General features: G+C 37.2%; 1 non-coding gene across 1 annotated transcript; it reads right to left on the reverse strand.

Annotated features, from left to right (window-relative positions):
* Nucleotides 1–1258: 1258 nt before the first annotated feature.
* On the reverse strand, nt 1259–1366 carry LOC112781362 (small nucleolar RNA R71). Its single transcript, XR_003192143.1, has one exon. It is a non-coding gene; the product is annotated as a small nucleolar RNA R71 (small nucleolar RNA).
* Between the last annotated feature and the right edge of the window lie 13916 nt (nt 1367–15282).

Consider the following 15282-nt stretch of genomic DNA (forward strand, 5'->3'; position numbering starts at 1 on the left):
ATCTATCTTTTTCAAATCTTTTTCAAAAAAATCAAATATTCTTCATTTTTTTTTATGATTTTCGAAAAGTTTAAAAATGATTTTCAAAATCTTTTTCTTATTCTTACTTCATATTTTCGAAAATCTCACTAACATTTAATGTTTTAATTAAAAAATTTTTGAAGTTGTTACTTGCCTATTAAGAAAGGTTCAATCTTTGAATTTTAAAATCATATCTTTTATTTTCTTGTTAGTCAAGTAATCAACTTTAATTTCAAAAATCAAATCTTTTTAATTTCCTTTTCAAAATGATTTCCAATCATATCTTTTAAAAAAAATCAATTTTCAAAATCTTTTCTAACTTCTTATCTTTTCAAAATTGATTTTCAAAATCTTTTTCAATTAACTACTTAACTTTTTGTTTGATTTTAAAAGTTTTCTATTTCAATCATATCTTTTTCAAAACCACCTAACTAATTTTCTCTCTCTAATTTTCAAAAATTCCTCCCCACTTTTTCAAAATTCCTTTTTAATTAACCAATTGTTTTAAATTTTAATTTAATTTTATTTCTCTTCTTAAATTTTGAATTCTAACCTTAAATTAAAATAAAAACAAAAATATTTTTCTTTTCTTTTGATTATTGTTCGAATTTTTCTCTTTCCCTTCTTCTACTCACAAAAGGGAATCTCTATACTGTGACATAGAGAATTCCTATTCTTTTCTGTTCTCTTTTTTTTCATATGAGCAGGAACAAGGATAAGAAAATTCTTCTTGAAGCTGATCCTGAACCTGAAAGGACTCTAAAGAGGAAGCTAAGGGAAGATAAGGCACAACTCTCTAGAGAGGACCTGACAGAAATTTTCGAAAAAGAAGGAGACATGGCCAAACCTAATAACAATGGTGGATATGCAAGGAAGATGCTTGGTGACTTTATTGCACCCTCTTCCAATTTCTATGGAAGAAGCTCTCAATTCCTGTAATTGGAGCAAACAACTTTGAGCTTAAGCCTCAATTAGTTTCTCTAATGCAGCAGAATTGCAAGTTTCATAGACTTCCAATGGAAGATCCTCATCAGTTTTTGGCTAAGTTCTTGCAAATATGTGATACTGTCAAGACCAATGGAGATGATCCCGAGGTCTACAGGCTTATGCTTTTCCCTTTTGCTGTAAGAGACAGAGCTAGAACATGGTTGGATTCACAACCTAAGGAAAGCCTAGACTCTTGGGATAAGCTGGTCAGTACTTTCTGGCCAAATTCTTTCCACCTCAAAAGATGAGCAAGCTTTGAGTGGAAATCCAAACCTTTAGACAGAAGGAAGGAGAGTCCCTCTATGAAGCTTGGGAAAGATATAAGCAATTGATCAAAAGATGTCCTACTGACATGCTTCCAGAATGGAGCATCATATGTATATTCTATGATGGTCTGTCTGAGTTGTCAAAAATGTCATTGGACCATTCTGTAAGAGGATCTCTTCATCTGAAAACCCCTGCAGAAGCTCAGGAACTCATTGAAATAGTTACAAATAACCAGTTCATGTAAACCTCTGAGAGGAGTCTTGTGAACAATGGGACGCCTCAGAAGAAAAGAGTTCTTAAAATTGAAACTCTGAATGCCATCTTGGCTCAGAATAAAATATTAACTCAGCAAGTCAATATGATTTCTCAGAGTCTGAATGGATTGCAAGTTGCATCCAATAATACTAAAGAAGCATATTCTGAAGAAGAAGCTTATGATCCTGAGAATCCTGCAATGGCAGAGGTAAATTACATGGGAGAACCCTATGGAAACACCTATAATTCTTCATGGAGAAATCATCCAAATCTCTCATGGAAGGACCAACAGAAGCCTCAACAAGGCTTCAATAATAATGGTGGAAGAAATAGGTTTAGCAATAGCAAGCCTTTTCCATCATCTTCTCAGCAACAGACAGAGAATTCTGAACAGAGCCATTCTGGCCTGGCAACCATAGTTTCTGATCTATCTAAGACCACACTAAGTTTCATGAATGAAACAAGGTCCTTCATTAGAAATTTAGAGGCACAGGTGGGTCAGCTGAGTAAGAAGATTACTAAAACTCCTCCCAGTACTCTCCCAAGCAATACAGAAGAAAATCCCAAGAGAAAGTGCAAGGCCATAACCATGACCAACATGGCCGAACCTGGAGAGAGTGAGGAAGATGTGAGTCCCAGTGAGAAAAGCCTCATGGGACGTCCTCTGGACAGAAAGGAGTTTTCCTTTGAGGAACCAAGGGAATCTGAGGCTCAAACAGAGACCATAGAGATTCTATTGAACTTCCTTCTGCCATTCATGAGCTCTGATGAATATTCTTCCTCTGAAGAGGATGAAAATATCACTGAAGAGCAAGTTGCTAAATATCTAGGAGCAATCATGAAGCTGAATGCCAAGCTATTTGGTAATGAGACTTGGGAAGATGAACCCCCCTTGTTCACCAATGAACTGAGTGCATTAATGAAGCAGACATTACCTAGAAGAAACCGGATCCTGGAAAATTCTTCATACCTTGTACCATAGGCACCATGATCTTTGAGAAGGCTCTATGTGACCTGGGGTCAGGGATAAACCTCATGCCCCTCTCTGTAATGGAGAAACTGGGAATCTTTGAGGTACAAGCTGCAAGAATCTCACTGGAGATGGCAGACAAATCAATGAAACAGGCTTATGGACTAGTAGAGAACGTGCTAGTAAAGGTTGAAGACCTTTACATCCCTGCTGATTTTATAATCCTAGACACTGGGAAGGATGAGGATGAATCCATCATCCTTGGCAGACCCTTCCTAGCCACAGTAAAAGCTATGATTGATGTTGACAGAGGAGAGATGGTCCTTCAGTTGAATGAGGACTACCTTGTATTTAAGACTCAAGGTTCTCCTTCTGTAACCATGGAGAGGAAGCATGAAAAGCTTCTCTCAATACAGAGTCAAACAAAACCCCCACATTCAAACTATAAGTTTGGTGTTGAGAGACCCCAACCTTGCTCTGATTATCTGTGAGGCTCCATGAGAGCTCACTGTAAAGCTATTGACATTAAAGAAGCACTTATTGGGAGGCAACCCAATGTTATTTTATTATATTTATTTATTTTCCATTGTTATTTTATGTTTTCTTTAGGTTGATGATCATGTGAAGTCACAAAAACAACTGAAAAATCAAAAACAGAATGAAAAACAACATTAAAAACAGCTCACCCTAGAGGAAGAACTTACTGGCGTTTAAACGCCAGTAAGAAGCATCAGACTGGCGTTTAACGCCAGAAAGAAGCATCAGTCTGGCGTTAAACGCCAGAAACAAGCACCACGTTGGCGTTAAACGCCAAGAAAGGGAGAAAAGCTGGCGTTAAACGCCAGAAACAAGCAGCAGTCTGGCATTTAACACCAAAATTGCACTCTAAAGGAGTTTTGCACGCCTAAATGGAGCAGGGATGATAAGTCCTTGACCCCTCAGGATCTGTGGACCCCACAGGATCCCCACTACCCCATCTCTCTCTCTCTCTTCTTCACACCTTTCCATAACAATCTTCCCCAAAATAACCTCCACCAATCACCTCCATTACTCCTCCAAAAACCATCATACAACCCACCTACACCCACCCACTAAAATTCAAACCATCACTCCTTCCTTTTCACACATCATAACCACCTAAAACCCCCCTTGGCTGAACCACATATCTCCCTCCATCTCCTCCATTTTCTTCTTCTTCTACTACTTTCTTTCTTCTTTTGCTCGAGGACGAACAAACCTTCTAAGTTTGGTGTGGTAAAAGCATTGCTTTTTGTTTTTCCATAACCACTAATGGCACCTAAGGCCAGAGAAACCTCTAGAAAGAGGAAAGGAAAGGCAAAAGCTTCCACCTCTGAGTCATGGGAGATGGAGAGATTCATCTCAAAAGCTCATCACTAAGAAAAGGATGGGACAAACAAGAGAGCCCACTCATGGACCTCAACAAGAGCATGAGAAAATTCCTCATCATGAAATCCCTGAGATGCCTCAAGGGATGTACTTTCCTCCATAAAACTATTGGGAGCAAATCAACACCTCCCTAAGAGAATTAAGTTCCAACATGGGACAACTAAGGGTGGAGCACCAAGAGCATTCCATCCTCCTCCATGAAATTAGAGAAGATCAAAGAGTCATGAGGGAGGAGCAACAATGGCAAGGAAGAGACATAGAGGAGCTCAAGCGTTCCATTGGATCTTCAAGAGGAAGAACTAGCCGCCATCACTAAGGTGGACCCGTTCCTTAATCTCCTTGCTTTTATTTTTCTATTTTTTGAAAATTATGCTCTATGTTTTATTTATGTTTGTGTCTTATTACATGATCACTAATGTCTAAGTGTCTATGTCTTAAATCTATGAATGTCCTATGAATCCATCACCTTTCTTAAATGAAAAATGTTTTAATCACAAAAGAACAAGAAGTACATGATTTCGAATTCATCCTTGAAATTAGTTTAATTATTTTGATGTGGTGACAATACTTTTTATTTTCTGAATGAATTCTTGAACAGTGCATATATCTTTTGAATTTGTTGTTTATGAATGTTAAAATTGTTGGCTCTTGAAAGAATGATGAAAAAGGAGAAATGTTATTTGATAATCTGAAAAATCATAAAATTAATTCTTGAAGCAAGAAAAAGCAGTGAAGAACAAGGCTTGCAAAAAAAAATAAATAAAAAATGGCAAAAATAAAAGAAAAAGAAAGAAAAAGAAAAAGCAAGTAGAAAAAGCCAATAGCTCTTTAAACCAAAAGGCAAGAGCAAAAAGCCAATAGCCCTTAAAACCAAAAGGCAAGGGTAATAAAAAGGATCCAAGGCTTTGAGCATTAATGGATAGGTGGGCCCAAAGGAATAAAATCCTGGCCTAAGCGGCTAAACTAAGCTGTCCCTAACCATGTGCTTGTGGCGTGAAGGTGTCAAGTGAAAAGCTTCAGATTGAGCAGTTAAAGTCGTGATCCAAAGCAAAAAGAGTGTGCTTAAGAACCCTGGACACCTCTAATTGGGGACTCTAGCAAAGCTGAGTCACAATCTGAAAAGGTTCACCCAGTTATGTGTCTGTGGCATTTATGTATCCAGTGGTAATACTAGAAAACAAAGTGCTTAGGGCCACGGCCAAGACTCATAAAGTACCTGTGTTCAAGAATCAACATACTGAACTATGAGAATCAATAACACTATCTAAATTCTAAGTTCCTATAGATGCCAATCATTCTGAACTTCAAAGGATAAAGTGAGATGCCAAAACTGTTCAGAGGCAAAAAGCTACTAGTCTCGCTCATCTAATTGGAGCTAAGTTTCATTGATATTTTGGATTTTATTGTATATTCTCTTCTTTTTATCCTATTTGATTTTCAGTTGCTTGGGGACAAGCAATAATTTAAGTTTGGTGTTGTGATGAGCGGATAATTTATACGCTTTTTGGCATTGTTTTTAGGTAATTTTTAGTATAATTTAATTAGTTTTTACTATATTTTTATTAGTTTTCAAGCAAAATTCACATTTCTAGACTTTACTATGAGTTTGTGTATTTTTTCTATGACTTCAGGTATTTTCTGGCTGAAATTGAAGGACCTGAGCAAAAATCTTATTTAGAGGCTGAAAAAGGACTACAGATGCTGTTGGATTTTGACCTCCCTGCACTCGAAGTGAATTTTCTGGAGCTACAGAAACCCAATTGGCGCTCTCTCAATTACGTTGGAAAATAGACATCCAGGGCTTTCCAGCAATATATAATAGTTCATACTTTTCCCAAGTTTTGACGATGCAAACTGGTGTTCAAACGCCAACTTCCTGCCCTATTCTGAAGTTAAACGCCAGAAACAGGTTACAAACCAGAGTTAAACGCCACAAATAGGCTGCAACCTGGCGTTTAACTCCAAGAGAGGTCTCTACATGTGTAAAGCTCAATGCTCAGCTCAAGCACACACCAAGTGGGCCCGAAAGTGGATTTCTACATCATTTACTTATTTCTGTAACCCTAACTACTAGTTTAGTATAAAAACTACTTTTAGAGAATTATTTTATGTCTTTTGACCACCTTTAGGTCTTGGTCATTCTGGTTTCCCCTCTGGGGCCGAGGCCAATGAACACTATTTTCACTTATGTATTTTCTACGGTGGAGTTTCTACACCCCATAGATTAAGGTGTGGAGCTCTGCTGCTCCTCATGAATTAATGCAAAGTACTATTGTTTTTCTATTCAATTCAAGCTTATTCTTATTCCATGATATTCACTCGCACTTCAATCTGATGATTGTGATGATCTGTGACACTCATCATCATTCTCACCTATGAACGCGTGCCTGACAACCACTTCCGTTCTATCTGCAATAGCTTGAGCGTGTATCTCTTAGCCTCTATTCCAAAAGATCGGAGTCTTCGTGGTATAAGCTAGAATCAATTGGCGGCCATTCCTGAGATCCGGAAAGTCTAAACTTTGTCTGTGATATTCCGAGTAGGATCTGGGAAGGGATGACTGTGACGAGCTTCAAACTCAGAGTGTTGGGCATAGTGACAGACGCAAAAGGATCAATGGATCCTATTCCAACATGATCGAGAACCGACAGATGATTAGCCGTGCAGTGATAGCGCATTTGGACCATTTTCACTGAGAGGACGGGAAGTAGCCATTGACAACGGTGATGCCCAACATACAGCTTGCCATGGAAAGGAGTATGAATGATTGGATGAAGGCAGTAGGAAAGTAGAGATTCAGAAGGAGCAAAGCATCTCCATACGCTTATCTGAAATTCTCACCAATAAATTACATAAGTATCTCTATCTTATTTTATATTTTATTTGTATTTTAATTATCAAATCTCCATAACCATTTGAATCCACCTGACTGAGATTTACAAGATGACCATAGCTTGCTTCAATCCGACAATCTCTGTGGGATCGACCCTTACTCACGTAAGGTTTATTACTTGGACGACCCAGTGCACTTGCTGGTTAGTTGTGCGAAGTTGTGAAACAGAATTAAGATTATGAACGTGTGTACTAATTTTTTGGCGCCGTTGCTGGGGAATGAACAATCACGATTTCGTGCACTAAAGGGACCAATGTCAAGCTAGTGACAATAAAAGAGCGCTCCATGGGAGGCAACCCATGATTTTATTTTCTTATTTTTTATTTCAATAATTACTAGTTTTTCTAGCATAAGTTTGAGCTATCATGAGTGGATTTAAGAATTTCACATATCATTTTAGAGCATATGCTTGACTCCTAAGTTTGGTGTCCTAAAGGCACTTTAAAATAGCTTGTCAAGCATGATTGATCATAAAACCATTCTAGGATATATACTCATTCTTTCTATTTAAGTATATAGCCAAACCTTAAGTTTGGTGTCTGTGTATGCTATGAATTCCAAGAGAATCATTTTCTTTTTACTCAAAGGCTCAAATTCATGAATAGAGCAACCATACATTGCATCATTTCATGAGTTTATGGTAGCATGGTAGCAAATAAAAGTGTCCTTATAATGAATATATTAATTATGATAGATATTCATTAGATTTCATATAAATCACTTAGAATAAAACAAGTTTGGTGTTCACCAAAATTTTGTTTAATTTCCAAGTGGCATGGTTGATTATTCACACATAAGGACACATAGCAATATTTTCCTTTTATACATATATAATACACCACCACCGTATGAATATAAAAGATTAAGCTCACTATTTGTTAGTTCACATGAATAGGAATGGTGAATATTTGAAGAAAAGGACAAGGGGCATGCGCGGTCATCTAAGGATGAAAAAGGGAGTCACATGTGCCTAGGGAAGTGTGCTTTCTTGAGAACAAAATCTGCATAGCTTTGCACCTTGGAGGCCGAACCACATGCACCCAATGGAGAAGCAATCCTTCTCTTCAACCATCTCCACATGCACACCGTCCACTTCATGGATCCACAACAATATTTTGCTCAATCCTAACCACTCCTTGCTACATGACCGAGCTCAAGCTTCCCTCCAACAACACCTCCCCTTCTATAAATTGGAAGCAAAGAAAGTTATTCCAGAGACAGGGTTCAGGCTGAAAGATGGGGAATATCCCATCATGAGAAGAATAGAGGCAGAAAGGAGACGGAAACTTCTTTGTGAGCCTCTCACAGACATCAGTGCAGTCACGGTAAGGGAATTTTATGCAAATACTATGAGGGCAAGTAAAGACAACCCTCCCTATAAGAGTTATGTTAGGGTGTTGAGGTAGATTTTTGCCCACCATCTATTATGAGAGTTCTACAGATAAGGGTGATATCATATGGAAAACCCAGTTTTAAGGAAAGATTGCAGGGTGAGAATGACCCTGATGAGATATTAAATGGGTTGTGTCTTGAAGGCAAGGATTGGGAAAGGGACTCAGAGGGAGCTCCAAGCCACTTGAGAAGAATAGATCTCATACCGGAAGCTAAGGGTTGGTATGAGATAGTGAGAAGATCCATCCTCCCTACTGCAAACACATCTGAGGTCACCATCAAGAGAGCAATTCTGACCTATTGCATACTGAGGAGAGGAGAAGTCAATGTCCCACAGCTCATTGCGGATAGTATTCAAGAAATAGCTGAGGATACTGGTAAGAGTAGACTTGGTCACCCAAGCACTATTATGAGGCTGTGCAAAAGAGCTGGAGTACTCTTTGAGGATGAAAATACTGAGAAGGTAAAAGGAAGCAGAGGGATCACCAAGCAAAGCATGGAGGGTGTCACTAATGACACTAATAATCAGCAAGAGAGGAGAGCTCAAGGAAGAGGGAGAAGACCACAAGCTGAGGGAGAATAAGCTCCTGGTGCAATGGATCTGAGCCAAATACAAAGAGCCATTAAAGAAATGTCTCAGCAACACATGAGAGCACAGGAGCAATATTTGAGGCAACAAGAGCTATACTTGCAACAACAAGAGTAGTATTTGAAGGATCGTGAGCAACAACTGCAGTGGCAGCAACAAATGATGGAGAAGCAAGAAAACTTCCAGCTTCAGATGTTAGATCAACAATGGGAATTTCAAGCAAGAATTCTCGAGGGGCAAAGGGAACAATCAACAAACTTTCAAGAATCATTCAACAGATTGTCCCTACGACAGGCCAAGTATGGGGAGTACACCCAAAATCTCTACCAATGGAAAAACATATATCATACAATTGGAGAACACAGGTATGTGGATAGAATGGAGTATGATATAGCAACTCAAGCAAAGTTGGACTATGTAGTCCATAGCATGCCAACACTGAATCAACAAATCAAACCATTTGAGCAATGCCAAGAGTTGATTGATCATCAGAGAGCACTAGCCAATAAACAAATAGCACACATGCAACAAGGATTGAAGGAGGCTAGGCTCTGGGATCAGGTAGACCAGATTTGGGATAGAAGATGCCCTGTTGAAGAATCCCAAGAAAGGAAGAAGAAAGGAGAAAGCAGCAAAGTGAAAGAGCAAGACAACTAGAGGTGGTGGAGTTCTTTTTATAGTCTTTTATTAAATAAGGATGATGCATATCTGAAATATGATATGCCTCCAAATGTTTTATGTTTTGCATTTTCATGTCTTGAGTAATATTCTTGTTAGGATTTGCATTATGCTTGTTATCACTCATCTGCTTTAAATTCATGTTTTGTCTCCCTTGATGCATCAATAAGAGAAAATTTTTGAAAAAAAAGTGATTGTCCAATGTTGTAGAATTTAGAATTGAAATTTGTGGTGGTAAATGCTTGATTAAGATGATGAGCTCATTAATAAAAGCTGCATAATAGAGTATTCTTGGTAGTGTGAACTTGGTTGCTATCATAAAACCTTCCATCAAGGAAATTCCCTGGAAAACAAAGCAAAATAAGGAAGAAAAAGAAAAGAAAAGCCAAGAATTGGCAAAGAAACAAACAATAAGGATAGACACCAATAGCTTGGACCTTATGACATATGTCTGTGGTACTTTTTGTACTAAGATATGCTTGGACAGTTAGATTTTGAGGAGTCTTTTAAAACTTGGTAACTAATCCGGGATTACCAACCGAAAGTCCATTATCAAGAGCTACCTAGCTACAAAACATTTAGTTATCCAAAGAAATGCTGGGTAATGAGCGGATAATTTATACGCTTTTTGGCATTGTTTTTAGGTAGTTTTTAGTATAATTTAATTAGTTTTTACTATATTTTTATTAGTTTTCAAGCAAAATTCACATTTCTAGACTTTACTATGAGTTTGTGTATTTTTTTTGTGATTTCAGGTATTTTCTGGCTGAAATTGAGGGACCTGAGCAAAAATCTGATTCAGAGGCTGAAAAAGGACTGCAATTGCTGTTGGATTCTGACCTCTCTGCACTCGAAGTAGATTTTCTGGAGCTACAGAAACCCAATTAGCATGCTCTCAATTGCGTTGGAAATTAGACATCTAGGGCTTTCCATCAATATATAATACTCTATACTTTGTTTGAGTTTTGTCGACGCAAGCTGGCGTTTAAATGCCAACTTCCTGTCCTATTCTGAAGTTAAACGCCAGAAACAGGTTACAAACCAGAGTTAAATGCCACAAACAGGTTGCAACCTGGCGTTTAACTCCAAGAGATGCCTCTACACGTGCAAAGCTTCAATGATCAGCCCAAGCACACACCAAGCGGGCCTGGAAGTGGATTTCTGCATCATTTACTTATTTTCTATAACCCTAGTTACTGGTTTAGTATAAAAACTACTTTTAGTGATTTATTTCACATCTTTTGATCATTTTTTAGACTATCTTTGTATCACTTTTGATCATTGGTCACGTTTAGGAGACTGGCCATTCGGCCATGCCTGGGCCATTATCACTTATGTATTTTCAACGGTGGAGTTTCTACACCCCATAGATTAAGGTGTGGAGCTCTGCTGTTCCTCATGAATTAATGCGAATTACTATTGTTTTTCTATTCAATTCAAGCTTATTCTTATTCCAAGATATTCACTCGCACTTCAACCTGATGAATGTGATGATCCATGACACTCATCATCATTCTCACCTATGAACGCGTGCCTGACAACCACTTCCGTTCTATCTGCAATAGCTTGAGTATGTATCTCTTAGCCTCCATTCTGAAAGATCGGTGTCTTCGTGGTATAAGCTAGAATCAATTGGCAGCATTCTTGAGATCCGGAAAGTCTAAACCTTGTCTGTGGTATTCCGAGTAGGATCTGGGATGGGATGACTGTGACGAGCTCCAAACTCGCGAGTGTTGGGCGTAGTGATAGACGCAAAAGGATCAATGGATCCTATTCCAACATGATCGAGAACCGACAGATGATTAGTCGTGCGGTGACAGCGCACTTGGACCATTTTCACTGAGAGGACGGACGGTAGCCATTGACAACGGTGATCCCCCAACATACAGCTTGCCATGGAAAGGAGTACGAATGATTGAATGAAGACAGTAGGAAAGCAGAGATTCAGAAGGAGCAAAGCATCTCCATACGCTTATCTGAAATTCTCACCAATGAATTACATAAGTATTTCTATCCTATTTTATATTTTTTTATATTTTAATTATCAAAACCTCATAACCATTTGAATCTGCCTGACTGAGATTTACAAGAAGACCATAGCTTACTTCAAGCCGACAATCTCCGTGGGATAATCGACCCTTACTCACGTAAGGTATTACTTGGACGACCCAGTGCACTTGCTGGTTAGTTGTGCGGAGTTGTGAAAAAGAGCTGAGATTACATTCGTGCGTACCAATTTTTTGGCACCGTTTTAGAGATCACAATTTCGTGCACCAAGTTTTTGGCGCCGTTGCCGGGGATTGTTCAAATTTGGACAACTGACGGTTCATCTTGTTGCTCATATTAGGTAATTTTATTTTAATTTTAAGCTTTTTGTTTTTATTATTTTTATTTTCAAAAAAATTTTTTCAAAAAAATAAATTATTCTATGACTTCAGAATTTTTAAGAATGAATTCTAGAGTTTCATGATGATTTGTTGAAGTCTGGCTGGCTGCTAAGCCATGTCTATTTTTTTTTTTTTTTTTGGGACTGAGACTTCTACTTATCATGGCAAGAGCCCTTGGACTCCCATCTGATCAGCTGTTGTATATCTGATTTGTATGCTGAAGCTTGGCTAGCCATTGGCCATGTCTAGTGTTTTGGAGCGGAGCTTTCACTGAAAGCTTGGCCGGCTAGTAAGCCATGTCTAATTCCTGGACCGAAGCTTTAGACTAACATTGCATAATTCCTGGAATTCTTATTAAAAATTTTGAAAGCCTTATTTTTCTTTTTCAAATTAATTTTCAAAAAATCCAAAAAAAAATTAATAAAATCATGAAAACCCAAAAATTTGTGTTTCTTGTTTGAGTCTTGTGTCAAATTTTAAGTTTGGTGTCAATTGCATCTTTTTAATTTTTCTTAAAATTTTTCGAAAACTCATGCATAATGTTCTTCATGATCTTCAAGTTGTTCTTGATGAATTTCCTTGTTTGATCTTTGTATTTTCTTATTTTGTGTCTTTTCTTGTTTTTCATATGCATTTTCAATTTGTTAGTGTCTAAAGTTTAAAAATTTTTAAGTTTGGTGTCTTGCATGTTTCTCTTTTCTTAAAAATTTTCAAAAATAAGTCTTGATGTTCATCTTGATCTTCAAAGTGTTCTTGGTGTTCTTGCATGCATTAGTTGTTTTGATTCATAATTTCTATGTTTTGTTTCAAATTGGTGTTTTTCTCTCTCTTTACTAAAAATCCAAAAAATCAAAAATATATCTTTCCTTGTTTTACTCATCAATTTCAATTTCAAAATTCTATCTTTTCAAATCTTTTTTCAAAAATCAAATCTTTTTCATTTATTTTTAGATATTTTCAAAATTTTTTTAATTGATTTTCAAAATCTTTTTCTTATTCTTACTTCATATTTTCGAAAATCTCACTAACATTTAATGTTTTAATTCAAAAAATTTTCAAGTTGTTACTTGTCTATTAAGAAAGGTTCAATCTTTGAATTTTAAAATCATATCTTTTAGTTTCTTGTTAGTCAAGTAATCAACTTTAATTTCAAAAATCAAATCTTTTTAATTTCTTCTTCAAATCTTTTTCAAAATTATTTTCAATCATATCTTTTTCAAAATCAATTTCAAAATCTTTTCTAACTTCTTATCTTTTCAAAATTGATTTTCAAATCCTCTTCAATTAACTACTTGACTTTTTGTTTAATTTTAAAAGTTTTCTATTTCAATCATATCTTTTTCAAAACCACCTAATTAATTTTCTCTCTCTAATTTTTGAAAACTCCTCCCCACTTTTTTCAAAATTCCTTTTAATTAACTAATTATTTTAAATTTTAATTTAATTTTATTTCTCTTTTTAATTTTCAAATTCTAACTAATAATTAAAATAAAAACAAAAATATTTTTCCTTTTATTTTAATTTAATTTCGAATTCTTCTCTCTCTCATCTTTTTCTATTTATTTATTTATCTACTAACACTCCTCTTCCACTCAAAATTCAAACCCCCTCTTCTTTTCTGTGTTCGAATTTTTTCTTCTCCTTCTTCTATTCTTCTCTTCTTTTACTCACATAACGGAATCTCTATACTGTGACATAGAGGATTCCTCTTCCTTTCTGTACTCTTCTTTTTCATATGAGCAGGGACAGAGATAAAGACATTCTTATTGAAGCTGATCCTGAACCTGGAAGGACTCTTAAGGGGAAAATAAGAGAAGCTAAAGCACAACCCTCTGGAGAGGACCTGACAGAAATTTTCGAAAAAGAAGGAGACATGGCCGAAAATAACAATAATGCCAACAATGTAAGGAAGATGCTTGGTGACTTTATTGCACCCTCTTCTAATTTCTATGGAAGAAGCATCTCAATTCCTGCCATTGGAGCAAACAACTTTGAGCTTAAGCCTCAATTAGTTTCTCTAATGCAACAGAATTGCAAGTTTCATGGACTTCCTTTGGAAGATCCTCATCAGTTCTTAGCTGAATTCTTGCAAATCTGTGACACTGTCAAGACCAATGGAGTTGATCCCGAGGTCTACAAGCTTATGATTTTTCCTTTTGCTGTAAGAGACAGAGCTAGAACATGGTTGGATTCACAACCTAAGAAAAGCCTGAACTCTTGGGAAAAGCTGATCAGTGCTTTTCTTGCCAAATTCTTTCTACCTCAAAAGATGAGCAAGCTTAGAGTGGAAATCCAAACCTTCAGAGAGAAGGAAGGTGAGTCCCTCTATGAAGCTTGGGAAAGATATAAGCAGTTGATCAAAAGGTGTCCTACTGACATGCATCCATAATGGAGCATCATAGGTATATTCTATGATGGTCTGTCTGAGTTGTCAAAAATGTCATTGGACTATTCTGCAAGAGGTTCTCTTCATCTGAAAACCCCTGCAGAAGCTCAAGAACTCATTGAAATGGTTGCAAATAACCAGTTCATGTACACCTCTGAGAGGAGTTCTGTAAACAATAGGACGCCTCAGAAGAAGGGAGTTCTTGAAATTGATGCTCTGAATGTCATATTAGCTCAAAACAAAATATTGACTCAGCAAGTCAATATGATTTCTCGGAGTCTGAATGGATTGCAAGCTGCATCCAACAGTACTAAAGAAGCATCTTCTGAAGAAGAAGCTTATGATCCTGAGAACCCTGCAATGGCAGAGGTGAATTACATGGGAGAACCCTATAGAAACACCAATAATTATTCATGGAGAAATCATCCAAATTTCTCATGGAAGGACCAACAGAAGCCTCAACAAGGCTTCAATAATAATGGTGGAAAAAATAGGTTTAGCAATAGCAAGCCTTTTCCATCATCTTCTCAGCAACAGACAGAGAATTCTGAACAGAGCCATTCTGGCCTGGCAACCATAGTCTCTGATCTATCCAAGACCACACTAAGTTTCATGAATGAAACAATGTCCTCCATTTGAAATTTGGAGGCACAGGTGGGTCATCTGAGTAAGAAGATTACTGAAACTCCTCCTAATACTCTCCCAAGCAATACAGAAGAAAATTCCAAGAGAGAGTGCAAGGCTATAACCATGACCAACATGGCCGAACCTGGAGAGAGTGAGGAAGACGGGAGTCCCAGTGACAAAAGCCTTATGGGACGTCCTCTGGACAGAAAGGAGTTTCCCTTTGAGGAACCAAAGGAATTTGAGGCTCATACAGAGACCATAGAGATTCCATTAAACTTCTTTCTACCATTCATGAGCTCTGATGAATATTCTTCCTCTGAAGAGGATGAAGACATTATTGAAGAGCAAATTGCTCAATATCTCAGAGCAATCATGAAGCTAAATGCCAAGTTATTTGGTAATGAGACTTGAGAGGATGAACCC

This window comes from Arachis hypogaea, chromosome 19 (assembly GCF_003086295.3).
Source record: "Arachis hypogaea cultivar Tifrunner chromosome 19, arahy.Tifrunner.gnm2.J5K5, whole genome shotgun sequence".
Taxonomy (NCBI): Eukaryota; Viridiplantae; Streptophyta; class Magnoliopsida; order Fabales; family Fabaceae; genus Arachis; species Arachis hypogaea.